We start from the raw sequence: 25,888 nt of genomic DNA, 5'->3' as shown, positions 1-25,888 counted from the left end.
CAATATACAACAAAATAATCAAAATACGCATCTGTTCTATTCCTGATAGAATAACAAATAAAAACCACACAAGAAGCCAATTAACTTTAGGGGTTTTTTTTTATTCTAATTGATTTGCTTGCTGCATTTCAAATCAAACCAAAATGAACATTTGGGAAAAAGATCAACAGATAAAAACATAAAATCATGCTCACAGCAAACCTGAACAATACAAGATGCCAAAAGCATATGTAGTATTTCTTATTTTGTACAAAACAGTGATTTCACAGATGCAAAATAGGAAATAACCACTGTATGTTCATGATACAAACCATAGGCCACAGTAAAAATCTATGAAGAATCTATGAGGCATACCTGGGAGGTCGACAAATGCCTTTGATGTTGACCGTGGAGCGTTCAGACTACCTCGCTGAGCCAACAAACAGCTGATCGGCTCAGCGCGGCAGCCATTTAAATTTAAATGAAGCGGCGATTATTTAAATCGCCACTTCATTTTCCTATGCCGGGTAGTCTAATCTACATGCCTCTGTCGCCAGAGGCATGTAGTCTAGACGTACCCTATATAAGATCAGAATGGCCATACGTGTCAGACCAGTGGTCTATCTAGCCCAATATCCTGTATTCCAAAAGTGGCCAATGCTGGGTGCTTCAGAAGGCATCAACTGAAGAGGCATTCATCAAATGATCCATCCCCTGTCACCTATTCCCAGCTTCTAGCAAACAGAAGCTAGGGACACTATTCTTGCCCATTCTGGTTAGTAGCCATTGATGGAACTATCCTCCTTGAACTTATTTTGTTCTTAGTGGAACCCTGTTACAGTCTGGGCCTTTCCACCATCTCCTGGCAAAAAGTTCCACAGGTTGATTGTGAAGAAAGAAAGTTGTTTTAAATCTGCTGTCTATAAATTTAATTTAATTATTGTGTTATGTTAATAAAGGAGTAAATTGCATTTCCTTATTCTATTTTTCCAGACCATTTGTGATTTTCTAGACCTTTAACATATCCCCTCATCCATTAGTCATTTTTTTCCAAGCCGAAAAGTCTCAGCCTTGTTAATCATTCCTCAAATGGAAGCTGTTCCTTACCCTAATAATTTCTGTTGCCCTTTCTGTCCCTTTTCCAAATTCAATATATCTTTTTTTAAGATGGGGTGACCAGAGCTGCATACAGTGTTCAAGATGTGGGCATACAATGACTTTATATAGAGACAACAGGATATTTTCTGTCTTATCTATTCTTTTCCTAATGACTTCCATTAGTTTTTAAACTGCCACTGCATACTGAACAGATGTTTTCAGGGAACTAACCACAATGATTGCAAGATCTCTCTCTAGAGTGGTAACATCATTTTTGTATGGATAATTAGGATTCTATTTTTCCATGTGCATTACCTTGCATTTCTCAACACTCAATTCCATCTACTTTTGTGTTGCCTAGTCACTCAGTTTTGCGAGATCTCTTTGTGAGGTTTATAGGGATGCTGAAATAGCGTGTCTGCTATATTTCATGATAGCGGACGTGTTCAAAAGAGGCAAGGTAGCTATTTCAGGATACCTCTGGTATCCCAAAATAGGATTACAGTGTAAACATTCCCTAAGTGCAAAGCTACCCTAAAATTGAACTAGAATCACAGACTCTGTCTGGGAATATGTAGTTATGGCTCTGGCCTTTCCAGCAACATGCCTTTCAATACTCCCTGGAATAATGCAATCTCATGCAGCTGCTAAGCCAGGGCTGTATTGCCACTAGAAGACAGTTCTTTGAGACTTGCTGCTTTTTGAAGAAACATTTTACCCCAAAACAGTATATTTATTACCATTAGCTTTTGGCGTGATGGTAAAATGATCTGGTCTAATACCCCTTTCCCCTCAAAAATTCTGCATCTGCAATTGTCAAGGATCTGTCCCAGATTTCCTATTATATTGATCTTTTATAAACTATAAGTGCTTTTTCTACTACAGTTTTGGATAATTTAATTTTAAAATAGAACAAACAAACACCACACATTTCTGATTTAAAAACTGCCTCCCCCAAAGGCTTTACAAGAGAGAGAAATACTTTTACCACCATTATGAAGAAGCAGCAGAAAGAAGCTCAGACTCAGGTGTTCTGAAGCTTAAAAATGGTTCTTTATTCCTGGGATGCAAGGCAAAAGAGGTTTTATGGACTCCAAAGACTGGTTTATAAAATTCCTTTAGCAGGTGCCAGTGCCAGAAGTTCTACCATGCAGAAGCTACACAGGTAGGGTTGCCAGGTGTCCGGTATTGACCCGGACAATCTGGTATTTTTGCCCCCGTCCGGTAAAAAATTCAGAAAATACTGGACACCTAAAATGTCTAGTATTTTCTGCCTTTTTTTTTTCCTGGCCAGGAGGCGAAAATACTGGACACCTGGCAACCCTAGCGCCTGGGCCTGGGCCTGAGTCCAGGCCCAGCCCCCGGCCTCTCCCCCCAGGCCCCGACATCCCCAGTCTCCCGCCCCTCGACTCCATGCTTACCTGGTTCCGCAGGGAAGCTAAGTTCTGGCTTGAACAAGAACACAGAATGGCCGCAGGCAAAAAGCCTTCCCTGGGTCTTATTGCTCAATCGCTCCCCTTTTCCTATCCCTATTCTAACTCTGCACTCACTCTGAAAGGGGCCATGCTGTTTTAATTCTGTTTTATTATTTATTGATTGATTTATTGCTTAATAAGTCTCGGAGTCCTTTTTTTTTCCCTCAACAACTTTGGTCTCCCCCCCCCTTTTTTTTTCCTCAACCCTCCCCCCCCCCAGTGTTTTTTTTTGGTGGAGGGGAAGTGTTCAGTATTTTTGGTTCAACTATCTGGCAACCCTATACATAGGGGCTGTGTCTAGACTGGCCAGTTTTTCCAGAAAATCAGCCGCTTTTCTGGAAAAACTTGCCAGCTGTCTACACTGGCCGCTTGAATTTCCGCAAAAGCACTGACGATCTCATGTAAGATTGTCAGTGTTCTTGCGGAAATACTATGCTGTTCCCATTCAGGCAAAAGTCCTTTTGCGCAAAACTTTTGCGCAAAAGGGCCAGTGTAGACAGCTCAGCTTTGTTTTCCGCAAAAAAGCCCCGATCATGAAAACGGTGATCGGGGCTTTTTTGCGGAAAAGCGCATCTAGAGTGGCACGGATGCTTTTCCGCAAAAAGTGCTTTTGCGGAAAAGCGTCCGTGCCAATATAGACGCTCTGTTCCGACAATGCTTTTAATGGAAAACTTTTCCATTAAAAGCATTTCTGGAAAATCATGCCAGTCTAGACGTAGCCAGGGAGGTCAAAAACCCTCACAACTCTGCTATGTCAGGCTGCTATAACAGAACTATGGCCTGCAGCAGTTTAAATGGCTTTTTGGGCAATCACAGGATTCATCAGAAGAACAAGATACAAATTCCAAAAATACTGATTCTACCTATTAAACCACATTTCCTCCCAAATCTTAAATCTGACTATGTCTACATTACAAACCTTGGTTAACACAAGTTACTTTGAATTCATCTGTATGTGTTTGCATCGGTGCTGCTTGTCTCACCAGGAGTGCTTGTGTCAGTGCAAAGTGCAGTGCTCCATGAGCTGTTGTCTGAAGCAATACCTTTTGGGAAATTTCTGCAGTGTGTTGTGGGATACATATGACTTGCTCAAGGATCTTTAAAAGCTAGAAAATAATTTCCCAGCATGTAACTGTATCCTTCCCATAACACTGTCCATATCTGATCATTTTCAGACCTTTTAAAAAGGTTTCATATACCCATGAGGCACATTTCAATGCGCACGATCTCTGACGGAAGGAGGATGCCACACAGTTCTGTTTCTATTCACATCAACGTTGCAAATATAGGACATGAGATTCTCCTACAGTTACAGAGCTCCAAGAAGTACTGCAACAATGGGTAACAAAGGGTATGTCTACACTACAACGTTAATTCGAACTAATTTAGTTCGAATTAGTTAATTCGAACTAAGCTAATTCGAACTAACGGATCCAGACTAAAAAACTAGTTAGAATTAGCGTTTTGCTAATTCGAACTAGCATGTCCACATTAAGTGGATCCTGAACCGGGGTTAAGGATGGCCGGAAGCAGTGCCGGCAGGGCATCAGAGGAGGACTTAGAGCGTGGAGATGCTGTCTCAGGCTAGCCGAGGGCTGTGCTTAAAGGGTCCCGACCCCCACCCCAGACAGACAATTCTCAGGAGTGCCCCGCTTGCAAAGCAGTCCTGGCTTGGAGTGCCCTGAGTGCCTACACTGGGCACATCACACCATCAGCCCGGCTGCACTTGCTGCAGGCTGCCATCTGGGGAGAGGGGGCAATTGGGGGGCTGCAGGAGAGCTTCCACCCCCAGAAGCCCTCAGAGCCAGCCCAGTCCTCCTCATTGGGGGCTCGTGCCCCATTCCTCCCTCACCTCCTTCCACTTACCCTTCCCTAGCCCCTCTTCTTGATGTACAAAATAAAGATAACGTGTCTTCCAAAATGGAATCTGTCTTTATTGAACAAAACTGGGGGAGACTGGGAAAAGGAGGTGGGAGAGGGGAAGAGAGAGGCTGGGAGAGGGGAGGGCAACTAAAATGATCAGGGGTTGGGAACAGGTCCCATATGAAGAGAGGCTAAAGAGACTGGGACTTTTCAGCTTAGAAAAGAGGAGACGGAGGGGGGACAGGATAGAGGTCTCTAAAAGCAGGAGTTGGGTGGAGAGGGTGCATACAGAAAAGTTCTTCATTAGTTCCCATAAAGAAGGACTAGAGGACACCAAAGGAAAGGAATGGGTAGCAGGCTTCAAACTAGTAACAGAAAGTTGTTCTTCACAAAGCAAAGAGTCAACCTGTGGAACTCCTTGCTGCAGGAGGCTGTGAAGGCTAGAACTAGAACAGAGTTTAAAGGGAAGTGAGATCAAGTCATGGAGGTTGGGTCCATGGAGAGCTATTAGCCAGGGGGTAGGAATGGTGTCCCTGCCCAAGATTTGTGGAAGGCTGGAGAGGGATGGCACGAGACAAATGGCTTGGTCACTGTCTTCGGTCCATCCCCTCCAGAGTCCCTAGGGTTGGCCGCTGTCGGCAGACAGGCTACTGGGCTAGACGGACCTTTGGTCTGACCCAGGACGGCCATTGTAAGCTCAGGGCTCAGGGTCGGGGGTCTCAGTGGACCCCCTTGATTCTCTTGCACACCTGCTCCTGGGTGGCCAGGCTGGCAGCTCTCCTGCCCAAGCCGGCCACTTTCCTGTGCCTAGTGCGGAGATCGTGGACGAGGTCCACGATGTCCGCACTAGCTCAGGCGGGTGCCCGCCTCTTGCGGTCCCGGGCAAGCTCCCGGGAGCTGCCAGCCTGGTCCCGGGAAGAGGCGGAGGGCTGGGGGGCATCGGGTGGGTGGCTCGATCCGTGCCACGTGCAGGGTCCAGGGCCGGGACGGGGGCAGTAGAGTTTCCCTGGTGTTGGCCAGAGTGGCCACCAGGGAAAGCTGGGGAGGGCTAGCCTCCCACTAGTTCGAATTAAGGGGCTACACACCCCTTAATTCGAACTAGCTAGTTCGAACTAGGCTTAATCCTCGTGGAATGAGGATTACCTAGTTCGAACTAAGCGCTCCGTTAGTTCGAATTAAATTCGAACTAATGTAGTGCTAGTGTAGCGCCTGTGAAAGTTAGTTCAAACTAACGTCTGTTAGTTCGAACTAACTTTGTAGTGTAGACATACCCAAAAGGATTTATTTGAGGATAGCCTCCTAGATGACAGAATAAAACAATTCAAGGTTTTTGGTGACATTCGTGGAATAGCTGCAGGTGGCAGAGCACTGCTTCTGGGCCCAAGAGACAAGCACTGACTGGTGGGATTGGATCATAACATAGGATTGGGATGGATGAGCAATGGCTGCACAACTTTCGGATATGTCAGGCCCCATTCATGGATCTGTGGGTCCAGCGATCATAACATCATAGAATCATAGGGCTGGAAGAGACCTCAGGAGGTCATCAAATCCAGCCCCCTGCCCAAAGCAGGACCAATCCCAACTAAATCAACCCAGACAGGGCTTTGTCAAACTGGGACTTAAAAACCTTTACGAATGGAGATTCTACCACCTCCCTAGGTAACCCATTCCAGTGCTTCACCACCCTCCTAGTGAAATAGTTTTTCCTAATATCCAACCTAGACCTCCCGCACTGTAAAGTGAAGTTACTCACCTTGGTGCAGTAACTGTTGTTCTTCGAGATGTGTGTCCCCATGGGTGCTCCACAATAGATGCTGGGCTTGCCCTGGTGCTGCAGGATGGAGATGTTCAAAGCAGTAGTCGGTCAGACCGTGCATGCGCGGGGGGGCCTCTCACGGCATTTGCGCTCTCCCGCTGCGCACTCTAGGCTTATCCAGTTCCTCGGACCCGCCCCAGAATCTGGAAGAGAACAAAACAGACTCCGAAGCGGGGAGGCAGGTGGGTAGTGGAGCACCCACGGGGACACACATCTTGAAGAACGACAGTTACTGCACCAAGGTGAGTAACTTCACTTTCTTCTTCGAGTGGTGTCCCCGTGGGTGCTCCACAATAGGTGACCGAGTAGCAGTACCCACCCGAGGAAAGGAGGTGGGATTTGGAGGTCCCTATGTATGTAAGGAAGAAAGCACTGCAGATGCTACAGAAGTATCCAAAAGCCATCTTGTCTGGATAGCACAGTGCTTGGCAAACATGTGATAGGATGACCAGGTGGCAGCCCTACATATATCAGAAAGGGGAACACCTTTTAGGAAAGCAGTGGAAGTAGCTACTGCCCTTGTAGAGTGGGCTCTAGGGCATTGTGAGAGAGGCACATTTCATATAGCGTAGCACTTGGTTATGCAGGAAACAATGATGTTGGAGCGTCTCTGAGATGATAAGGGCTCTCCCTTAGAGCGTTCAGCGAGGGAGACTAGTAATCTATCAGTTTTCCTAAATAGTTTAGAACGCTCCAAGTAATAGGCTACGGCCCTATGCACATCTAGTGTGTGGAGGGTTTCCTCACACGGTAAAGGATGAGGCTTTGGGTAAAAAGCAGGTAGCACTATTGGCTTGTTGAGGTGAAATTCTGAGCAAAGGAGTAAAGGCTGGATGGTGTCTTAGGATAACACTACCCTTGTTAAAAACGGTGTAAGGAGGCGATGCCATTAATGACACAATCTCACTCGCTCTGCGCGCTGAAGTGATGGCAATGAGGAAGACCAACTTCATGGTAAGGGTCTGGAGAAGTATGGAGGCGAGAGGCTTAAAGGGTGGTGTTGTTAAAGTTGCAAGTACAAAGTCCAGGTTCCACAACGGGGTGGGAGCACGCAAAGGAGGGTTTAGGTTTAATAGGCCCTTGAGAAATCTCCTGGTGAGGGGGTGGGCAAATAGTGAAAACCCTTCTATTGGTTGCCAAAATGGAGTTAGTGCCACGAGATGAACTCTTAGGGATGCTAAGGCTAGTGCACTCTGTTGCAGGTGCATCATACAGTCCAGAATGATGGAGAATGGGGCTAATTGAGGATCCATATGACGTTTGGAGCACCAGGAAGTAAATCGTCGCCATTTGGCAAGGTAAGTAAAGCGTGTATTCTGTCTCCTACTATGTATAAGAACATCCTTGACATGGTCAGAGCATAGGGCCTCGGAGGTGTTTAGCCAACTAGGTACCATGCTAAGAGATGAAGTGTGCGCAGCTGCCGGTACAGGGGAGAACCTCGCTTCTGGGTTAGGAGGTTCTGGATTAGTGGGAGGTGATATGGTGGGAATCGTGCGAGTTGCAAGAGGATATCAATGTTGATGTGCCCACTCGGGCGCTATCAGAATTACCGAGGCTCTGTCAAGTTTGATCTTCTGTAGGACTCTGAAGATAAGAGGGACAGGTGGAAAAGCGTACATGAAGGGACCTCTCCAACTGAGGAGAAAGGCATCCCCCAAAGAGTGGTGGCCTAGGTCCACTCTGAAACAGTAGTGGTGATATTTCCTGTTGTTGGCGGTGGTGAATAGGTCTATTCGAGGAGTGCCCCAGCAGCGAAAGATAGATTGAGAAGTCCTCCACTCTATCTCCCATTCATGGTCTATTGCAAAGTTCCTGCTGAGGGAATCCGCCCTCATGTTGTTGATGCCAGGTAAATAGGACGTCATAAGGGTAGTGCCGTTGGCAATGCACCAATTCCATAGTTGGGTTGCTTCCGTACACTGTGATCGGGATCGTACACCGCCCTGGCAATTTATATAATATATGGTCTCTATGTTGTCTGTGAAGACACCCACTGTGGAGTTGCGGAGGTGTGTGCGAAAATGTCTGCAGGTGTTGGCAACAGCCCTCAGTTCCAGGAGATTTATATGTAGTAAAGACTCCTGTGGCGACCAACGGCCTTGGACGGAAAGATTGCCCATATGAGTGCCCCAGCTGATGAGGGAGGCATCTATGGTAATGTGACAACGAGGCGGCGGTTGATGAAACGGGGTGCTTGACAGTAAATGGTTGTCTACCGTCCACCAGTGGAGAGAAGACCTAACTGCAGACGGGACGGTCACCTGCTTGTGTATGTTGTGCTTGATAGGATTATATATTGTGAACAACCAGTGCTGTAGCAGCCGAAAGTGTAGTCTGGCGTGGGGGATGACGTATGTCGTGGAGGCCATATGACCCATCAGTTTGAGTACTGTAATTACTTGTACTGAGCACTTGTACAGAAGTTTGTCTAATAGGTCTTGTATTGCTCAAAATCTGGTAATGGGTAGATATGCCCTTGCTATAACGAAATCGAGGTGAGTGCCTATAAACTCTAGGTTCCATGTAGGGATCAGAGTGAATTTGTCCGAGTTGACAAGGAGACCTAGGAGAAGGAAAGTTTCGATCATGATTCGCACCATTTCTGAAGTTTCTGCCAACAAGTATCCTTTTGTCAGACAGTAGTCCAGATAGGGCTATATCACGATGCCACTGCGTTGAAGGTGCGCGGCCACCACGAGTGTCTTCGTGAACACACTGGGTGCTTTTGCAAGGCCAAAGGGCAGCACTCCGATTCTGAAAGTGGTCTGTGACGATCATGAATCACAGAAATTTTCTCTGAGCAGGATGAATTGTCACATGGAAATAAGCATCTTTTAGGTCGAGAGCAGCAAACCAGTCACCCTGCTCCAAAGCCGGTAGTATGGAGGTTAAGGTCACCATCTTGAAGCATTGTTTCTGGAGATATTTGTTTACTTGTCGAAGGTCTAATATTGGTCTCCATCTGCCAGTTTTTTTCTGTACCAGAAAGTAACAGGAGTAGAATCCTCTCCCTTGGAATTGAGGTGGTCCATTTTCTATCCCCCCTATATGGAGGAGGTGGGTAATTTTGGCACATAGAAGGCCTTCATGAGAGGGGTCCTTGAAAAGGGATGGGGATGGTGGGGTTTGGGCAGAAGAGAATGGAATGGATGACATAACCGGAACGGATTATCTCTAGAACCCACTTGTCGGAGGTGATGTTGGCCCATTGGTTGTAGAAGGGCCTCAAACGATGGTGAAAGATGTGGGTGAGACTTGGAGGGGCTGTGTGCTTGCTCTCAACCAACGCGTCAAACATGCTGCTTGTTGCCAGGTTGAGTCTGTGTGAGGTTGTTTAGGTTCTGCCATCTTATTGGTCTGTGGCATTGATTATGACGTGGCTGATCAAACTGACATTGTTGAGGTTGCCAGTATTGTCTGGAATGGAAATAAACGTTCATAGCATGTCTGAAATGGTGTATAACACTTCCTCCTATACGGTGGGGTGTACATTCCAAGTGATCGTAATGTCATCCTAGTGTCCTTACTAGAATGCAAGACCAAGCCTGTCTTTTCGCTGAACAATGCGTCTTTCTCAAATGGCAAATCTTCAACTTTTGATTGCAGTTCCTTTGGGACTCCTGCAGACTGAAGGAATGAGGCCCTCCGCATGACTACAGCCGTGGTGGTGGTGCAGGCTGCCACGTCTGCTACATTCATGGCAATCTGAAGACTGGCTCAAGTGACAGCATAGCCCTCCCGAACCACAGACTTAAGAAGAGGTCTTTTAGATTCTGGAAGGGACTCCATCAGAGCTGACAGCTTTGCATAGTTATCAAAGATATGATTTGATAAGTGCGCGAGGTAGTTGGCTATCCTGAGGAGTAAAGTTGAGGAGGTGTATACTTTCCTCCCAAATAAATTGAGCCTTTTCGACTCCCTGTCTGTTGTGCTGGATTTATACTGCGGCGCTTTCCCTTGCTGATGTGCTGCGTCAACTACCAGAGAATTGGGCTGTGGGTGAGAAAATAGAAATTCTGACCCTTTTGGAGGCACAAAGTATTTTTTATCAACCTGTTTGTTAGTAGGGAGGGCAGAAGTGGGAGTCTGCCATAGCTTGTTAGCCACCTCCAAAATAGCCTCAGCCAGGGGTATAGCCAATTTAGTGGTGTGGGTAGCTTGTAGGTTTTCTTAGGAGGTGGTGTTGCTTCTCCTTAATTTCTGTGAGTTGGATTTCTTGAGACACTGCCACTCTCTTAAAAAGATCCTGGAATTGTTTCAAATTGTCTGGTGGGGAGACATCTCCAGGGATGACTACTTCATCTGGAGAGGAGGATTGTTCTGTATTAGACACATCAGGAGGCTGTGTCTCTGTTGTAGTCTGAGGCTCTTCCTCCTCAACAGCAGGAGGAGAGTGGTGTGGAGATGAGCCTTGATCAGGAAGCGGAGGGGCAGAAAGTGGGGAGTGTCTGGAGGAGGAATAGCACGTCATAGATCATGGAGGAGATCTGGGCAAGTAATGATAATGGCAGTGATGCGGTGAGTATTCCCTATGATAGTGGGGGTAGTCATAGCGATCCTGGTAATAACAGGATGATTGTGAGGGAGAATGCCTATACCGATAATGTCCGACATAACCATGTCAAGAAGACGATCTCCTCGACCGGAGGGATGGAGAGGGGGAGTACAATCACCTCAAGGGTGGAGATAGAGAGCCAGAGAAGGAATGAGAGTACCCACGGGTATCCCTAGGAGGCGTCAGGAATGGAGATGGAAGTTTATCAAGGAGAGGTATATCTCCTGGAAAGCCATGGTGATACCTTACTTAATCGCGGAGATGGAGAAGGTGAGGGAGCCGGTGAAAATGCAAGAGGAGGCGAAGCTGGGGACGGACTACAAAGGTGGTGGGTCTTTGCATGTGCTTTGGTCGGTGTTGTCCGTTCCAGAGCCGAAGACGGTGCCTCGGTCGCTCTGGGTGCCATCCACTCCGGCACTGAGGACAGTGCTGAGCACTGAAGCGCTGAGGCTGACTCATGATGAGTCCGCGCCGATGTCGGTGCCGATCGGCTCCTCGGTGAGGTTGGTGCACCACTGAGCTGCGCCAGAGTCAGTGCTGAGGGTTCATGAGTCAGTGTCGGTGGTTCTCAGTTCCGCGATTCGGTCGGTTCCTTATAGCCCCACGCTGAGATCAGTGCCATTTGCTCCCGTGCCAAGGTTGGCAGCTCCTCTGGTGCCGAGCTTGAGTTAGAGGAAGTAGAGGCGGCCTGTAAAGGTGCCAACTGTGCCTGAGATTCCATCAGCAAAGACGGTGCCGATGACTTCGGTGCTGATGCCGCTGGTTCCGTCATTGGAGAAGTTGCAGCCGCGTGGCAGGAAGCACCAGCCAGACTTTTAGATGCCTTAGAAACTGAATGGGCACTTGTAGCAGAAGTGCCCAACTTACACCCCGAAGTAATTCTGCCATGAGAAGTTAAAGGCAGCGATCTACTTGGGGCTGGGCCTGGGCTTCTTAGGAGGAGCTTTAGTCGGAAAGGAGGCACTCCATTTCTGTGGTTGCTGAACAGGCTGAGGTGGAGAGGTGAACCAGCAGACTGGAGCGCCTTATCAAAAAGAATCATGTGGAGCCTCATTTCGCAATCATGGCGCGCCCTGGCCATGAGTTTTGAACAGTGTACGCATTTTTGCAGTACATGGCTTTCGCCAAGGCAGTGGATACACACCGCGTGGCCATCGGAGGCAGGCATGGTGTCGTGGCACAGGGAGCATTTTTTAAAACTGGGGGAACCCGGCATTTTTAATGCCTATGTTGCTCCTTTCCCTTTTCTCTCTTTCTTACTCTCTATTATAATTATTATTATTTCTTTTTTTTTTCTTTGAGGAATGGCAAACTATATACAGGAGCTTATGGTTATAACATGGGAGAGGGAAGGAGAACAAAAACTTAACAGTATATATACTAACAAGAAACTTTTAAAAAAAAATTTGAATGTGAACAAGTATAGTAAGGATTAGAAGAAATAAACTAAGGAATTATAACTGGTTTCATCTCACAAAACATTCAGAAGAAGGAGAGAAATTTCACTCCGTCTGCAGTCTGAGGCAGTTAAGAGGAACTGGATAAGACCGGATCGTGCAGCATGGGAGAGCACAAACGCGGCAAGATGTCCCCCACCCCCATGCGCAGTCTGACTGACTACAGCTTTGAACATCTCCGTCCTGCGGCTCCGGGGCAAGCCCAGCACCTACTGTGGAGCACCCACGGGGATATCACTCAAAAAAGAACTTGAAGCCATTGCTCCTTGTTCTGTCATCTGTCACTACTAAGAACAGCCTCTCTCCATCCTCTTTGGAACCTCCCTTTAGGAAGTTGAAGGCTACTATCAAATCCCTCCTCACTCTTCTCTTCTGCAGACTAAATAAGCCCAAATCCCTCAGCCTCTCCTCATAAGGTTGCCAGATGGTTTCAACAAAAATACCGGACACACTTGACATTACATCACAATCTACATTACATCTTATTTAGAAAATACTGGACATTTTTTTATTTTCTCGTTTATATTTTCTCAATTTTTTTTCACAAACAGAAAGCTCAAATACTGGACTGTCCGGTTCAAAACCCGACACCTGGCAACCTTATCTCCAAATAGGTCATGTGTTCCAGCCCCCTAATTATTTTGGTTGCCCTCTGCTGGTCCCTCTCCAATGTGTCCACATTCTTTCTGTAGTGGGGGGCCCAGAACTGGACTCTCCCAAGGTCAATTCTTTTACTGAAACACCAGAATGAGCACTCTATTGACAGTGAAGAAACAAAAGAGTCACTCGGGATTCTCATAAGGCAGGATTGCTACAGCCCATTGAGAAATCATTTCAGAATTGTAAAATTCACAGTGGGGGCCATTGTCCTGCAAGCGTATAGGGCTACTCGTTGCCCCTGTTTGCAGCACTGTGACTCAGCAATGTAAAGGTCACAGATGAATATGCACAATAGAATTTCATGATAGACTGTATGCATGTCTCCATTTTGGCATCAGGACACCTGGCTGCAGAGTTCATCAAAGAAAGGGCTACTTTTTCCATGGTAATGCAAGCTTTGGTTGATCACAAGCTTTGGTGGATCACAATATCAAGGTGGGCTGGTCAGGAAAGATGTGTGAATCTCACATCTTTAAGAACGCAGGACTGTTCAGAAAGCAGCAAGCAGAGACATTCTTTCCCAAAAGGCAGATTATCAGTAGAGATGTTGAAATCATACAGCAATTCTGAAGGTCCCAGAATAATCCTTTTTCCTCTGGCTCATCAAGTAGTTCACAGCTCCAAGAAAAGATTCAAGTACCAGCTCACTAGCTGCACAATGACTGTTAAATGTGCTTTTGGTAGACTGAAGGGATGCTGGTGGTAGTTAGAAGACTAGATCACAGTGAAAAAAAATCCCAGTGATTACAGCTGCCTGTAGTGTCCTGCATAATATATTTGTAAGACACAGGGCAGAAAGCTGCCACCAGGGAGGAAGATACAGTAGCTATTACAAGAGTCTAATACAGAGCTATGTAACTGAGAGAGACTTTGAAAGAGCACTTTTAGCAATCAGCCACACTAGTGTTCTCAGATGGAGCTGGGTGCTGCTAAGAGTTGTGTAATATTTATTTTACTTTTATAAAAATGACAGTGTTTTCCTGAAGCTATGAATCCTGTGATGCTTACTGTACATTTACAAATACTGTTTGCTTTGACAACTGCTATGCATTTTGCATTACTTATTATGAAGTAATAATTTGATTCCCAGAAACCAGAAATGTTATGGGTGGGAAGCAGTGCAGAAAATCAAAATGCAGGAAAACCACAGGCAATATTATACGATTTTTTAACAGGATGAAAACTTTAAATTTAGAAAGGGAGTTCAATGTGCACAAATGTAATCCTTTGTGCTACTCATAAACAATCCATGGTTTTGCGACGAACAGCCATTTTGGTACTAGCTCACCTTCAGTGTATATGAAACTGTCTTTTTCCTTGCCCCTGGCATGCGCGGCGAGGAATAAGGATACATGTGGTGCTTCGTGGTATGTTGAGTCTATGCTGGGGGCTGTACAGAACAGCAACCATGACGTTCACCAACAGCTGTAAAGGGTGGAGAGTTGGGGATTTTTGAACCTGTAGGTCAACCAGGGTCTGCAGCATTTGAGTTTGCCACCAGAGAAGATCCATTATATCCTAGTGTATCTCCTACTTTGTGTCCTGCTTGGATTTCTGGGCTTTTTCCACACTGTTGATCATACTGTTCCTCTATGCGTTCATTCATGGCTTAATGCAGCAGTAATCTGTAAAATCTTGCAGAATACATACTCCCTGTTCTTCCTCTTTCTCATCCTTCTCAGAGTTAGGTGTTCTGTGAGAATGGAGGGCACACCCTTTAAGGGCTCCATGGCAGAAGCTGCTAATAAAAACAGACAGATGTGTCACTAGATTTACAGTCACAATAGAAAGGGAAAGGGAAGTTTCTAAAACTCCCTTCACCTTATTCCCATAAACACTTTAAATAAGCAGCATAGCACTGTTCATCCAGCTGTGGCGATGAAGATTATGGCCCACTAGATAAGGAAGAATGTTCTGTTCCATAAAGCTATAAAATGTCAGTCTCTATTTCCAAAGGTACAGTGTTAGGTAATGGTATATTAGCATCTTTTCCACAGGCAGTGGTTATTTTAGATGGTATCTCACTCCTGATGGTCACCGAGAGTATGTCTACACTGCAGTCAGACATCTGTAGCTAGCCCATGCCAGTTGACTTGGGCTCACAGGGTTCAAGCTGTGGTACTATTTAACTGTAGTGTATACATTCTGGCTAGGGCAGCAGGCTGAGCTCTGGAACCCTCCCATCTTGCAGAACTCTAGAGCCTGGGTCCAACAGTCTATACCATATTTAAACAGCCCTGCAGCCTGAACCCTGTCAGCCTGTCAGTTGGCACTGGCCAGCTGCAGGTTTTTAGTTGAATGTAGACATACCCAAAGGTACAGAGAACACATTTGTTACAGGCATCCTGAAACTGCATGGGCCCGTATGCCAGTAGCCTATTTAATACAATGGTGCCAGCTGAAATCATTGCAAAGTGGCATGGAAAAGTGCCTTGACACAAACAAAGAAATACGGCAGCAATACCTAGAAACCTATAGGAGAGGATTGCAAAGTGTCTCCATGACAGTGTTATCAAGATTTCTCAGGAAGATAAAAAGGACATCCCTATTCATGTAAACAAAGTGTTCTGCATGGTCACCTGCTGCCTAACCCAACAGGGAATGAAAAGCAAATGCCAACTCTACTTCATGATATTGCACCTTGACCTCTTCTCATACGAGTAAAACAATAACAAGTCAATATGTCTGTCTTGTTAACATGGGGATGAGCCACAAGCAATCTTTAAATTTAAATATGGTAGGGAAAATGTATGCACATACTTATCCAAGGTTTCTTGCCCCCATCAGACCATCTGTGCTTGCCTGGTGGGACTGGCAAGATGATCAGTGTCTTGAAAAAGTCGTGCCTCAGAGCATGAATACAGCTCCTCACCACATTTCTTACCCACTTCCTCCTCCTCACTATGCAGCAGCAGTCAAAAAAGCTAACAGAATGCTAGGAAGCATTAGGAAAGGGATATGTAAGACAGAAAATATCATAACACCATTATATAAATTCATGGTACGCCTACACCTTGACTACTGCTTGAAGTTCTGGTTGCTCTATCTCCAAAAAGATTTATTATAATGGGAAAAAAGTACAAGGAACTGATTATGGGTATGGAACAGCTTCTATGTAAGGAGTGATTAAAAAGATTGGGACTGTTCAGAATAGAAAAGAGATGACTAAGGGTAGATATAACAGAAATCTGTAAAACCAAGTGTTATTTACTCGGAATCAGGGGTCACCCTATGCAATTAATAGTTGGTTTAAACCAAACAAAAGGAAGTACTTCATTACACAGCACACAGTCAACCTGCAGAACTCGTTGCCACGGAATGTTATGAAGGCAAATGTATAACCAGTTTCAAAAAAGAATTAAATAAGTTCAATGAGGACAACCTATCAATGTCTATTATCATGATGGTCAGGAATGAAGCCCCATGCTCTGGGTGTCCCTAAGTTTCTGACTACCAGAATGGGATGGATCACTTGATAATTTTTCTGACTTATTCATTCCCCTTGTGATTGCATATAGAGTATAGGCCGCACATGGATAAGGAAGGGGCCAGAGATGCCTTCAGCAGAGCTCATTCTCCTCCATTCAGCCCTGTCAATCATTCAGGTTAGGGAGGTCAGCTTTTAAAAAGGAGGAAACTGAAGTCAGCAGGGGAAGAAGAAGCAGGATTACCCTAAGCAGCAGGCTGCAGGGCAGGGAGGAGGAGGGGAGATGACTCTTGAGGCTGTGGAGAGAACTACAAGGCAGGAAACTTTTACCCAGAGATGAAAGTAAGCAGGTATGCCCTGGAGCACAGCCCCAGCAAGAGCTGGCTGAACTGCAGCAAGGGATAGCAGGGAGCTATTTAAAGAGCTGGCATGGACCCAGGTTGCAATAGGACAGTACTTGTAGGACATTTTCAGTTACTTTCACTGCTGCTTTCACCCCAACCCTGAGAAGGGAACAGCAGGCTCCCAGAATATGACAAATAGGGTGAGCCTGCCCCAGAGACACAGCCAGAGTGATTATACTGGGGCTGGATCAGTGTAGTGATGAGTTGGTAAGGGGTTAACGGAGCCCTGGAGAAGCTGCACAGAAAGCAGCCAATAGGAGAGTGGCTGCAAGGAGTAGCCAATCAGAAAAGCCCCACTTCTAGGCACCCCTAGCTCCACCCCAGAATCTGCACTCCAGCCAGAGCAGGCTCATATAAAAACAGCTGCAGAGCAGAAGTAATTACTCCCTGGACCTCAAGGAGGGTCCCTCTCAGGAAAAAAACTAGTTCCTTGGACAGAGCAATGCTGGCCAGAATCAGAGAATGGAGAGCAAGTTCCCAGCTGACAGCTGGCATGCTGAGGCCCCAAGACAAGGGAAGAGATGGGGTATGTCTACACTACCACCCTAGTTCGAACTAGGGTGGTTAATGTAGGCAACCGAAGTTGCAAGTGAAGCCCGGGATTTAAATATCCTGGGCTTTATTTGCATCTTGCCGGGCGCCGCCATTTTTAAAGCCCCGGTAGTTCAGACTCCGTGCCCGCGGCTACACACGACACGGAGTAGGTAGTTCGGATTAGAGAGCCTACCTACTCAGTGTCGTGTGTAGCCGCGGGCACGGAGTCCGAACTACCGGGCTTTAAAAATGGCGGCGCCCGGCAAGATACAAATGAAGCCCGGGATATTTAAATCCCGGGCTTCACTTGCAACTTCGGTTGCCTATATTAACCACCCTAGTTCGAACGAGGGTGGTAGTGTAGACATACCCATGGTGCTGGTGCTCTGTAGAAATCGTCCAGGAAAGCAGACTGAAAGATTGGAGAAGTGGAGTAGTGGTCTGGCCTGCACCCCCGCACTCACCACTAAGGGAGTGGCTAGACATTGTACTGTGATACATTCCCCGCGAAAGGGGGGAGCACAGAGTATGATGGACACTGTGGCACAATTCCTTTTAAGCTGTGTGGTTGTGCAGCTGCTCACACAGGGGCTCAAATCTACAGCAGGGAGAAGCACCTCTCCCTGCCAGCCCTGGCATGGACCTGATCCAAACTTGCCACAGTCAGGGGAGAGGTGGCCCATCCCTAACCAAGCTCTGGCATGGACCTGCCACAGCCAGGGGGCAGGCACCCCTCCCCTGTCCCAGCTCGTTGGAGCTGCCATGACCACGTAAAGACACACTTCTCATCTCGCTCCAAGCTGCTGTGGTGAAAGATGATGGGGGGTAATCCTCTCTCCTCCGGAGAATCTGCACCCCCAGGTCCTGCCCAGAGCCTGCACCTCCAGCCAGAGCCCCAACCCTCCGCCTCAGCCCCGAGTCCCTTCCCACATCATGAACCTCTCATCCCTGGCTCCACCTCAGAGCCCACATCTCTAGCCAGTGTCATCAGTCCCTCATACTCTAATCTTCTAGCGCCCCGGTCCTGAGCCCCCTTCCACACTCTGAACCCCTCAGCTCCACGTCCGCCACACACCATCCATGCATGCAAAGAATTTTGTTATATACACCAATATAGACAGGATGAGTCATTCATCACCTCTGTACTGGTGGACACAACAAACTTAATTCTGTACATGGACATGAAAAATTAGCGGGAAACTTGCACTGTGGACTTTGGAACAACCTGGATCCAGGAGCAGAAGTGATGGCAAGGAAACATCACTAGAAGAAGGCACACTGGCCAGCAGAGCTAATCTCCAGGACAGCCAGCAGGAAGCACTATTATAGTGAGTTGCACCCTGTCTCAGAGATATCAGTTATTTTTAAAAAACCCACTATGCAATTTAAGTAATGTGTAGCTCAGGGTTTCACACTTCCCATCAGACATATGACACAGACATAGTGTTTAGGCAACAAACTTCAAGCCACCGTACATTTCCTAAAACATGAATGAACTAGCGTACGTAGACAGCAATGGCATTAAAAAACTTAATCACATCCCCTACTCAGAACTATTAAAAGAGATCAATGTTTGCCAAGTCCAAACCTTTAAACCAAATTTAAATTTAAATTTGAAGTTTAATATCCAAGCCATTTGAGTTAACTGTTCAACAACAAAGGCGAGTGCTCAAAGAGAGAGATGCCTCATTTGTGGAGTTTCCCCAATGCATAAAAAAAAAATCATACCATAAGAGGTTGCAGAAAAAATAGACACACTTTGGCAAAACTGGCTAGCAGATGTTACAAATAGACTTACGATTTATAGTTAATTAATTCTGTAAGTATAAGTCAAATTATAGTTTCTCCTGGCAACTGCTAAATTTACTCATGAAAGAATATGTTGGTACAAAAATTGAGATTAAGACCTTAGTAGTTACAGATGCTGAAATAAATTAGAGAGCAAATGAGAAATATTTAACAAGTGCTGATAATAGCCATCTGCTCCACAATGTTTTTTAAACACAGTCTACATATGAAAATGCTAAGCATACAAATTTTATTTAATCAATATTAATTGTTTTGCTTCATTTGCCTCAAATGGTAATATACAACCATTTGCATAAAACGATTTAAAGATTATTTCCTAGAACTGTAGCTTCTTTGAGCATCTCTATTCTGTGCTGAAATGCTACTGTGTTTTCTGGTATATTGTAAGTTAATGGTAAAAGTGACATTCATAAGGAGAAAAGTAGTATAAGCTAATGGTATAAGCTAAATGATCAAAAGCATGACTCAAAGACTATGCATCACCTTGTTGCCCCTTACTTGAAGCAAGAGATAGTCTTGACTCCAGTAGCTGGAGGTTAGCTCCCTCACACCACCAGCCTAGCACCCACTTTCCTCCAGGCTATGCCAGACCAGTCTTTGCCTTGCAGGCTAAAAAGGTGCATACCAGTCCAAGATCCCTTGAAGCTTTCCTCTGTGATACCCAGCCTTTGACACTGTTTACTCTCAGAAATCCCAGATCCTGTTTCCCAATTTACCAGCAGTGTACTCCAGTTTAACCTTAAGTCACTTACAAACTAAAGGCTTTTCTAAGAAAGAACAGAGATTTTACTAACAATAAGAGAATGGTGGAAACAAATGGTTAGAATATAAAACACGAAATTACTGCCTGCATTTATTGACAACTATCTTTCCTCACTAATGAAGTAGGTTTTCCACCCCCACAAAGTTCAGTCTGTTGCAGTGCTGGCTGGCTTTCTAGGAATCAGGTTCCAATCTTTCATCAAACAATCCCTCTCGACAAGATGTCCCCTCAGTGAATGTATCCAGAGTCTTTCTTGACCCTGAGATATATTGAATCAGGCTTTTATCTTTAGTCAGCCAGGATGAGCCCATCACTGTCATATCATTCCTTTCCCCTTCCAAGTACGTTTGATTAGGGACGTGAAGGACTAGTCACTTCCTCCCCGCCTTTGCTGCAGCTAGAGGCAGCAATGGGGGAGGGGGAGAGAGGGCTATTTCACAGCAGCAGCACCACAGGGAACCTGGTGTCAGCTACTCTGTGCGGCTCTGCCACTTTGAAATGCCATGGGGAGTCCAGTGTCGAGTTCCTCGCGGCATTTCAAAGCAGCAGCGCCGCTTGGAGCCTGGGATCAGCTGGGGACTCCCCAACTGACCCCGAACATACAGCGCTACCGCTTTGAAATGTCGCAGGGAGCCCGACATTGGGCTCCTAGCGCATTTCAAAGCAGCAGCGCCACACAGAATCCAGGGTCAGCGGGAGAGTCCCCAGCTTACCTCAGGCTTCAGCACTTTCGCCTCTGAAGTGTAGCAGCAGCCTTAGAGCTGTTGCTACTCTTCAAAGGCGGAGGCACCCTATCAGCTAATCAAATTGTTGATGCAAAAATGCATAACTATTCGATTAGTCAGTCAGGGTATATCTACACTACAAAGTTAATTCAAACCAACAAACGTTAGTTCGAATTAACTTTAATAGGCGCTACACATACAAACCGCTGGTTCGAACTTAATTCGAACTAGCGGAGCGCTTAATTCGAACTACGTAAACCTCATTCTATGAGGACTAATGCCTAATTCTAATTAAGTAGTTCGAATTAAGGGCTGTGTAGCCACTTAATTCGAACTAGTGGGAAGCTAGCCCTCCCCAGCTTGCCCTGGTGGCCACTCTGGGCACCACCAGGGAAACTTGTCTGCCCCCCTCCCGGCCCCGGAGCCCTTAAAGGGCCACGGTCTGGCTACGGTGCCCGTGCCAGGTGCAAGCCTGCCAGAACCCAGCCAGCAGACCCTGCACCTGGCACGGCACGAACCAGCCACCCGCTGCCACCCAGCCCTCCGCCTCTTCCCGGGACTAGGCTGGCGGCTCCCAGGAGCCTGCCCGGCACCGCAAGAGGCGGGCACCCGCCTAGTCTAGTGTGGAGATCATGGACCTCATCGAGGTTTGGGGGGAAGCCTCCAACGTCCACGATCTCCGCACTAGGCACAGGAAAGTGGCCGTCTAGGGCAGGATAGCTGCCAGCCTGGCCACCCAGAAGCAGGTTTGCATGAAAATCAAGGTGGTCCAGTGAGACCCTCGACCCTGAGCTTAGAACATAAGAACATAAGAATAGCCGTCCTGGGTCAGACCAAAGGTCCATCTAGCCCAGTAGCCTGTCTGCCGACAGCGGCCAACATTAGGTACCCTGGAGGGGATGGACCGAAGACAATGACCAAGCCATTTGTCTCGTGCCATCCATCTCCAGTCTTCCACAAACAGAGGCCAGGGACACCATTTCTACCCCCTGGCAAATACCGCTCCATGGACCCAACCTCCATGAATTTATCTAACTTCTCTTTAAACTCTGTTCTAGTTCTAGCCTTCACAGCCTCCTGCAGCAAGGAGTTCCACAGGTTGACTATTTGCTTTGTGAAGAAAAACTTTCTGCTATTAGTTTGAAGCCTGCTACCCATTCATTTCATCTGGTGTCCTCTAGTCCTTCTTTTATGGGAACTAATGAAGAACTTTTCTTTAAGCACCCTCTCCACACCACTCATGGTTTAATAGACCTCCATCTTTTCCTCCCTTAGTCTCCTCTTTTCTAAGCTGAAAAGTCCCAGTCTCTTTAGCCTCTCTTCATATGGGACCTGTTCCAAACCCCTGATCATTTTAGTTGCCCTCCCATCTCCCATCCTCTGTCTTCCCCTCTCCCACCTCCTTTTCCCAGTCTCCCCGAGTTTTGTTAAATAAAGAGAGTTTCTATTTTTGACCACACGTATACTTTATTTTGTACATCAGGAAGGGGGGCTAGGGAGGGGTAAGTGGAAGGAGGTGAGGGAGGAATGGGGTACGAGCCCCCAATGAGGAGGACTGGAGTGGCTCTGCGGGCTCCTCGGGGTGGAAACTCTCCTGCAGCTCCCCAATTGACCCCCCCCCCCGGATGGCAGCCTGCGGCAAGTGCAGCCGGGCTGATGGCCGAGTGGTGTGATGTGCCGAGTGTGGGCACTCAGGGCACTCCAAGCCAGGACTGCTTTGCAAGCGGGGAACCCTGAGAACTGTCTGTCCAGGGTGGGGGTCGGGTCCCTTTAAGCACAGCCCTCGGCTAGCCTGAGACAGCAGCTCCACGCTCTAAGTCCTAATCTGATGGCCTGTCGGCACTGCTTCCGGCCATCCTTAACTTCGGTTCAGGGTCCACTCAATGTGGACATGCTAGTTCAAATTAGCAAAATGCTAATTCGAACTAGTTTTTAGGTCTAGATGCACTAGTTCGAATTAGCTTAGTTCGAATTAACTAATTCGAATTAAGTTAGTTCGAATTAGTGCTGTAGTGTAGACATACCCTCACACAATACTTAACATCCTTACATTTGATGTTTTCAGTTAGTCTTTCATGGTGACCATAAGGGTGTGATTTTCAATATAGTTACTAGGGCCGTTAACAGGTAACCAGTTAACCCGTAAGCATTACCCTTAGTGGGTGATGCTTACTGGTAACTGGTTAACCAGCAGCCTCAAGGGGTGCTCCAGCCTACAGGGGCCCACTACATTGCACTATGGGCGGGGGGGGGGGGGTTGCTACAGCTCACCTGGGTACCTGCAGCATTCCAGTTAACCAGTTATGTTAAAGTTTAACATTCCATTTAATCAGTTAACTTTTTAACTGGGATTTTACATCCCTAATAGTTACATTATTCCTTAACTAGTACTGGTACACATCTCACAGTGCTTATGAGTATCAATAAGTTACAAGTTTTCAGTAAAGACCTCACATGCTATGCTTCATGGATAACTATCATGAAAATAATGTATTAGGTGTTGTGAGTTTACCAAATCTAAGCCAGAAGTTGACTGTTAAGATAAGTGAACTCTTTGCCTGTTGGCATCAATGAATCTCTGTCACATAGATGGTCTGAATGTTAAATATAATGGAAGCAAACTGAGAGGTTTCTAACATGGAAAACTGCATAGTTAGCATGAGAGAACTGAGAATATGCCAGAGAAAAATAATGTCATGTGTTCTATCTACTACAATTTAACATTCATTAAAATCATCCACAGTATCCACTAAGGAGATCTTGGTAAATTTGTTAGATGTTATATTAATATTTGGATTTGGTTCTGATTTTGTTCTGGTTCATTTGCAAACTAATGCTTATGGACAATCACAAACCATATTTATTCTTAGTTTGAAGAATGTATCCTACAAAGTCTTGTCTCGAAAGCAGTTAGCTCTGATCTTGCTTAACAGAATGTATTAACTTCTTAGGGTATGTCTACACTACCTTCCTAATTCGAAATAGGAGGGTAATGTAGGCATACCGCAATTGCAAATGAAGCCCGGGATTTGAATTTCCCGGGCTTCATTTGCATAAGCGGGGCGCCGCCATTTTTAAATCCCCGCTCGTTCGAACCCCGTGCCGCGCGGCTACACGGGGCACGAACTAGGTAGCCTCATTCCATGAGGAGTAACGGTAATTCGAACTAGGAAGCCTAGTTCGAACTACCTAGTTCGTGCCCCGTGTAGCCGCGCAGCACGGGGTTCGAACGAGCGGGGATATAAAAATGGCGGCGCCCGGCTTATGCAAATGAAGCCCGGGAAATTCAAATCCCGGGCTTCATTTGCAATTGCGGTATGCCTACATTACCCTCCTATTTCGAATTAGGAGGGTAGTGTAGACATACCCTCAGTTATTAAACTTGCCTTCCATGCCTATACTTCATTAATTTTGTTGACATCTGATTCAAATTTATGTCACCAGATTGTTATCAAATTGGTTTATCAAAACTGTTCAAATACTTACTAAAGTATGAAATTGTCAAATTTGATTAAATAATTGATCTGTCAAGCTCTGTTTCACATGTCACAACTAGAAAGATGGCAACCAAAAATGCTAAAGTATGTTCTCTTACTTCAGACAGGCGAGAACAGGATATCGATTCACCAATAATTTAGCACAGTTACCTCACTGACTGATGATATATTTCAATTGGAAAGTGGAAGGCAGTTTGGGTGAAAATGATCAAATTCATGATTGTACATGGGGTCAACATCAAAGTAAAGGCAATGGATTTCAGGAAGGCAGATTTTAGCAAACTCAGGGATTTGGTAGGTAAGATCCCCTGGGAAACAAGTCTAAAGGAAAACCAGTTCAAGAGAATTGGCAGTTTTTAACAGCGTAAGAGCATACAATCCCACTGTGTAGGAAAGACAGGAAATATGGCAAGAAACCACCCTAACTTAGCCAGGAGCTTGTCAATTATCTAAAAATCAAAAAGAGTCCTACAAAAAGTGGAAACTAGGTCAAATTACAAAGGATGAATATAAACAAATAACATAAGCATGTAGGGAGAAAATTAGAAAGGTCATGACACAACGAGATCAAACTAGCTAGAGACATAAAGGGTAACAAAAAAAATCTACAAATACATTAGAAGCATTAGGAAGACCAAAGACAGGGTAGGCTCATCACTCAGGCTGTGTCCAGACTCAGGGGTTTTTTCGAAAAAAGTAGCCTTTTTTCGAAAAAACTTCACCTGCGTCTAGACTGCAGCCGCGTTCTTTCGAAATTAAATCGAAAGAATGCGGCTTTTCTTTCGACGGTGGTAAACCTATTTCCACGAGGAAGAACGCCTTCCTTCGAAAGTGCTCTTTCGAAAGAAGGCGTTCTTGAAAGCAAACAGGCTTTTTAGAAAGAGAGCATCCAGACTCACTGGGTGCTTTCTTTCGAAAAAACGGCTTGCTTTTTCGAAATTCCGCGTGCAGTCTAGACGCTCTTTTTCGAAAGAGGCTCTTTAGAAAGTATCTTTCGAAAGAGCCTCTTTCGAAAGAGGCTTGCAGTCTAGACATAGCCTCAGTATGTGTGTGCTGTGGAGGGAAGGGGTGGGTTATAGCAGAAAATGTGGACATGGCAGGACGCTTAATGACTTCTTTGTTTCAATTTTCACCAAAAAGATTGGTGACAACTAGATACCTGTCATAGTGAATATCTATGAAAATGAGATAGGAAAAGAGACTAAAATAGGAAAAGAAAAAGTTAAAAATTACTTAGACAAAATTACATGTCTTCAGATTACCAGGGCCTTATGAAATGTATCCTAGAACATTTAAGAGGCTCTCTCAGGATAAATCTGGGCCATTAGCAATTTGAAAAATCATGGAAGAATGGGACAGAGTTCAGAAGACTGGGAAAGGGCAAATATGATGTCAATTTATAAAAAGAGAGAAAGGGACAACACAGGGAACTACAGACCAATCAACTTAACTTCTGTACCCAGAAAGATAATGGAGCAAATAATCAAGGAATTTGCAAACATATAGAATTCAATAAGGTGACAAGTAACAGTCAGCCTGGATGTGTCAAAAACAAATCTTGTCAAACCAACTTCATAGCTTTCTTTGCCAGGGTAACAAGCTTTATGGATAGGTGGAAGCAGTAGACATGGTATATTTTGACTTCAGTAAAGATTTTGATACGGTTTTGCTTGACCTTCCAATAAACAATTTAGGGAAATGCAACCTAGATGGAACTACTATAAGATGCAAAACTGATTGGAAAACCTTTTCCAGAGAGTAGTTATCATGGTCCACTATCATGCTGAAAGGACATAAAGAGGGGGTCTTGTGTGGATCAG

At 45.7% G+C, this 25,888-nt stretch overlaps 1 protein-coding gene across 4 annotated transcripts in view; it reads right to left on the bottom strand.

The window, feature by feature from the left end:
* Positions 1–25,888, bottom strand: part of PRKAR2B (protein kinase cAMP-dependent type II regulatory subunit beta) — a 151,103-nt gene that overhangs the window by 74,014 nt on the left and 51,201 nt on the right. Inside the window, exon 1 of one of the 4 annotated variants that reach the window (XM_014572168.3) lies at positions 14,198–14,481. The exons of the other annotated variants lie outside the window; for them this stretch is intronic. The gene's annotated coding sequence lies outside the window, so the exon portion shown is untranslated. Of the gene's footprint in view, positions 1–14,197; positions 14,482–25,888 lie in introns of those variants that run through there. 4 annotated transcript variants of the gene reach the window in all.

The sequence above is a fragment of the Pelodiscus sinensis genome, chromosome 1 (genome assembly GCF_049634645.1).
Source record: "Pelodiscus sinensis isolate JC-2024 chromosome 1, ASM4963464v1, whole genome shotgun sequence".
NCBI lineage: Eukaryota > Metazoa > Chordata > Testudines > Trionychidae > Pelodiscus > Pelodiscus sinensis.
The sequence above is the reverse complement of the archived record's forward strand: the minus strand, read 5'-3'. Positions and strand labels throughout refer to the sequence as shown.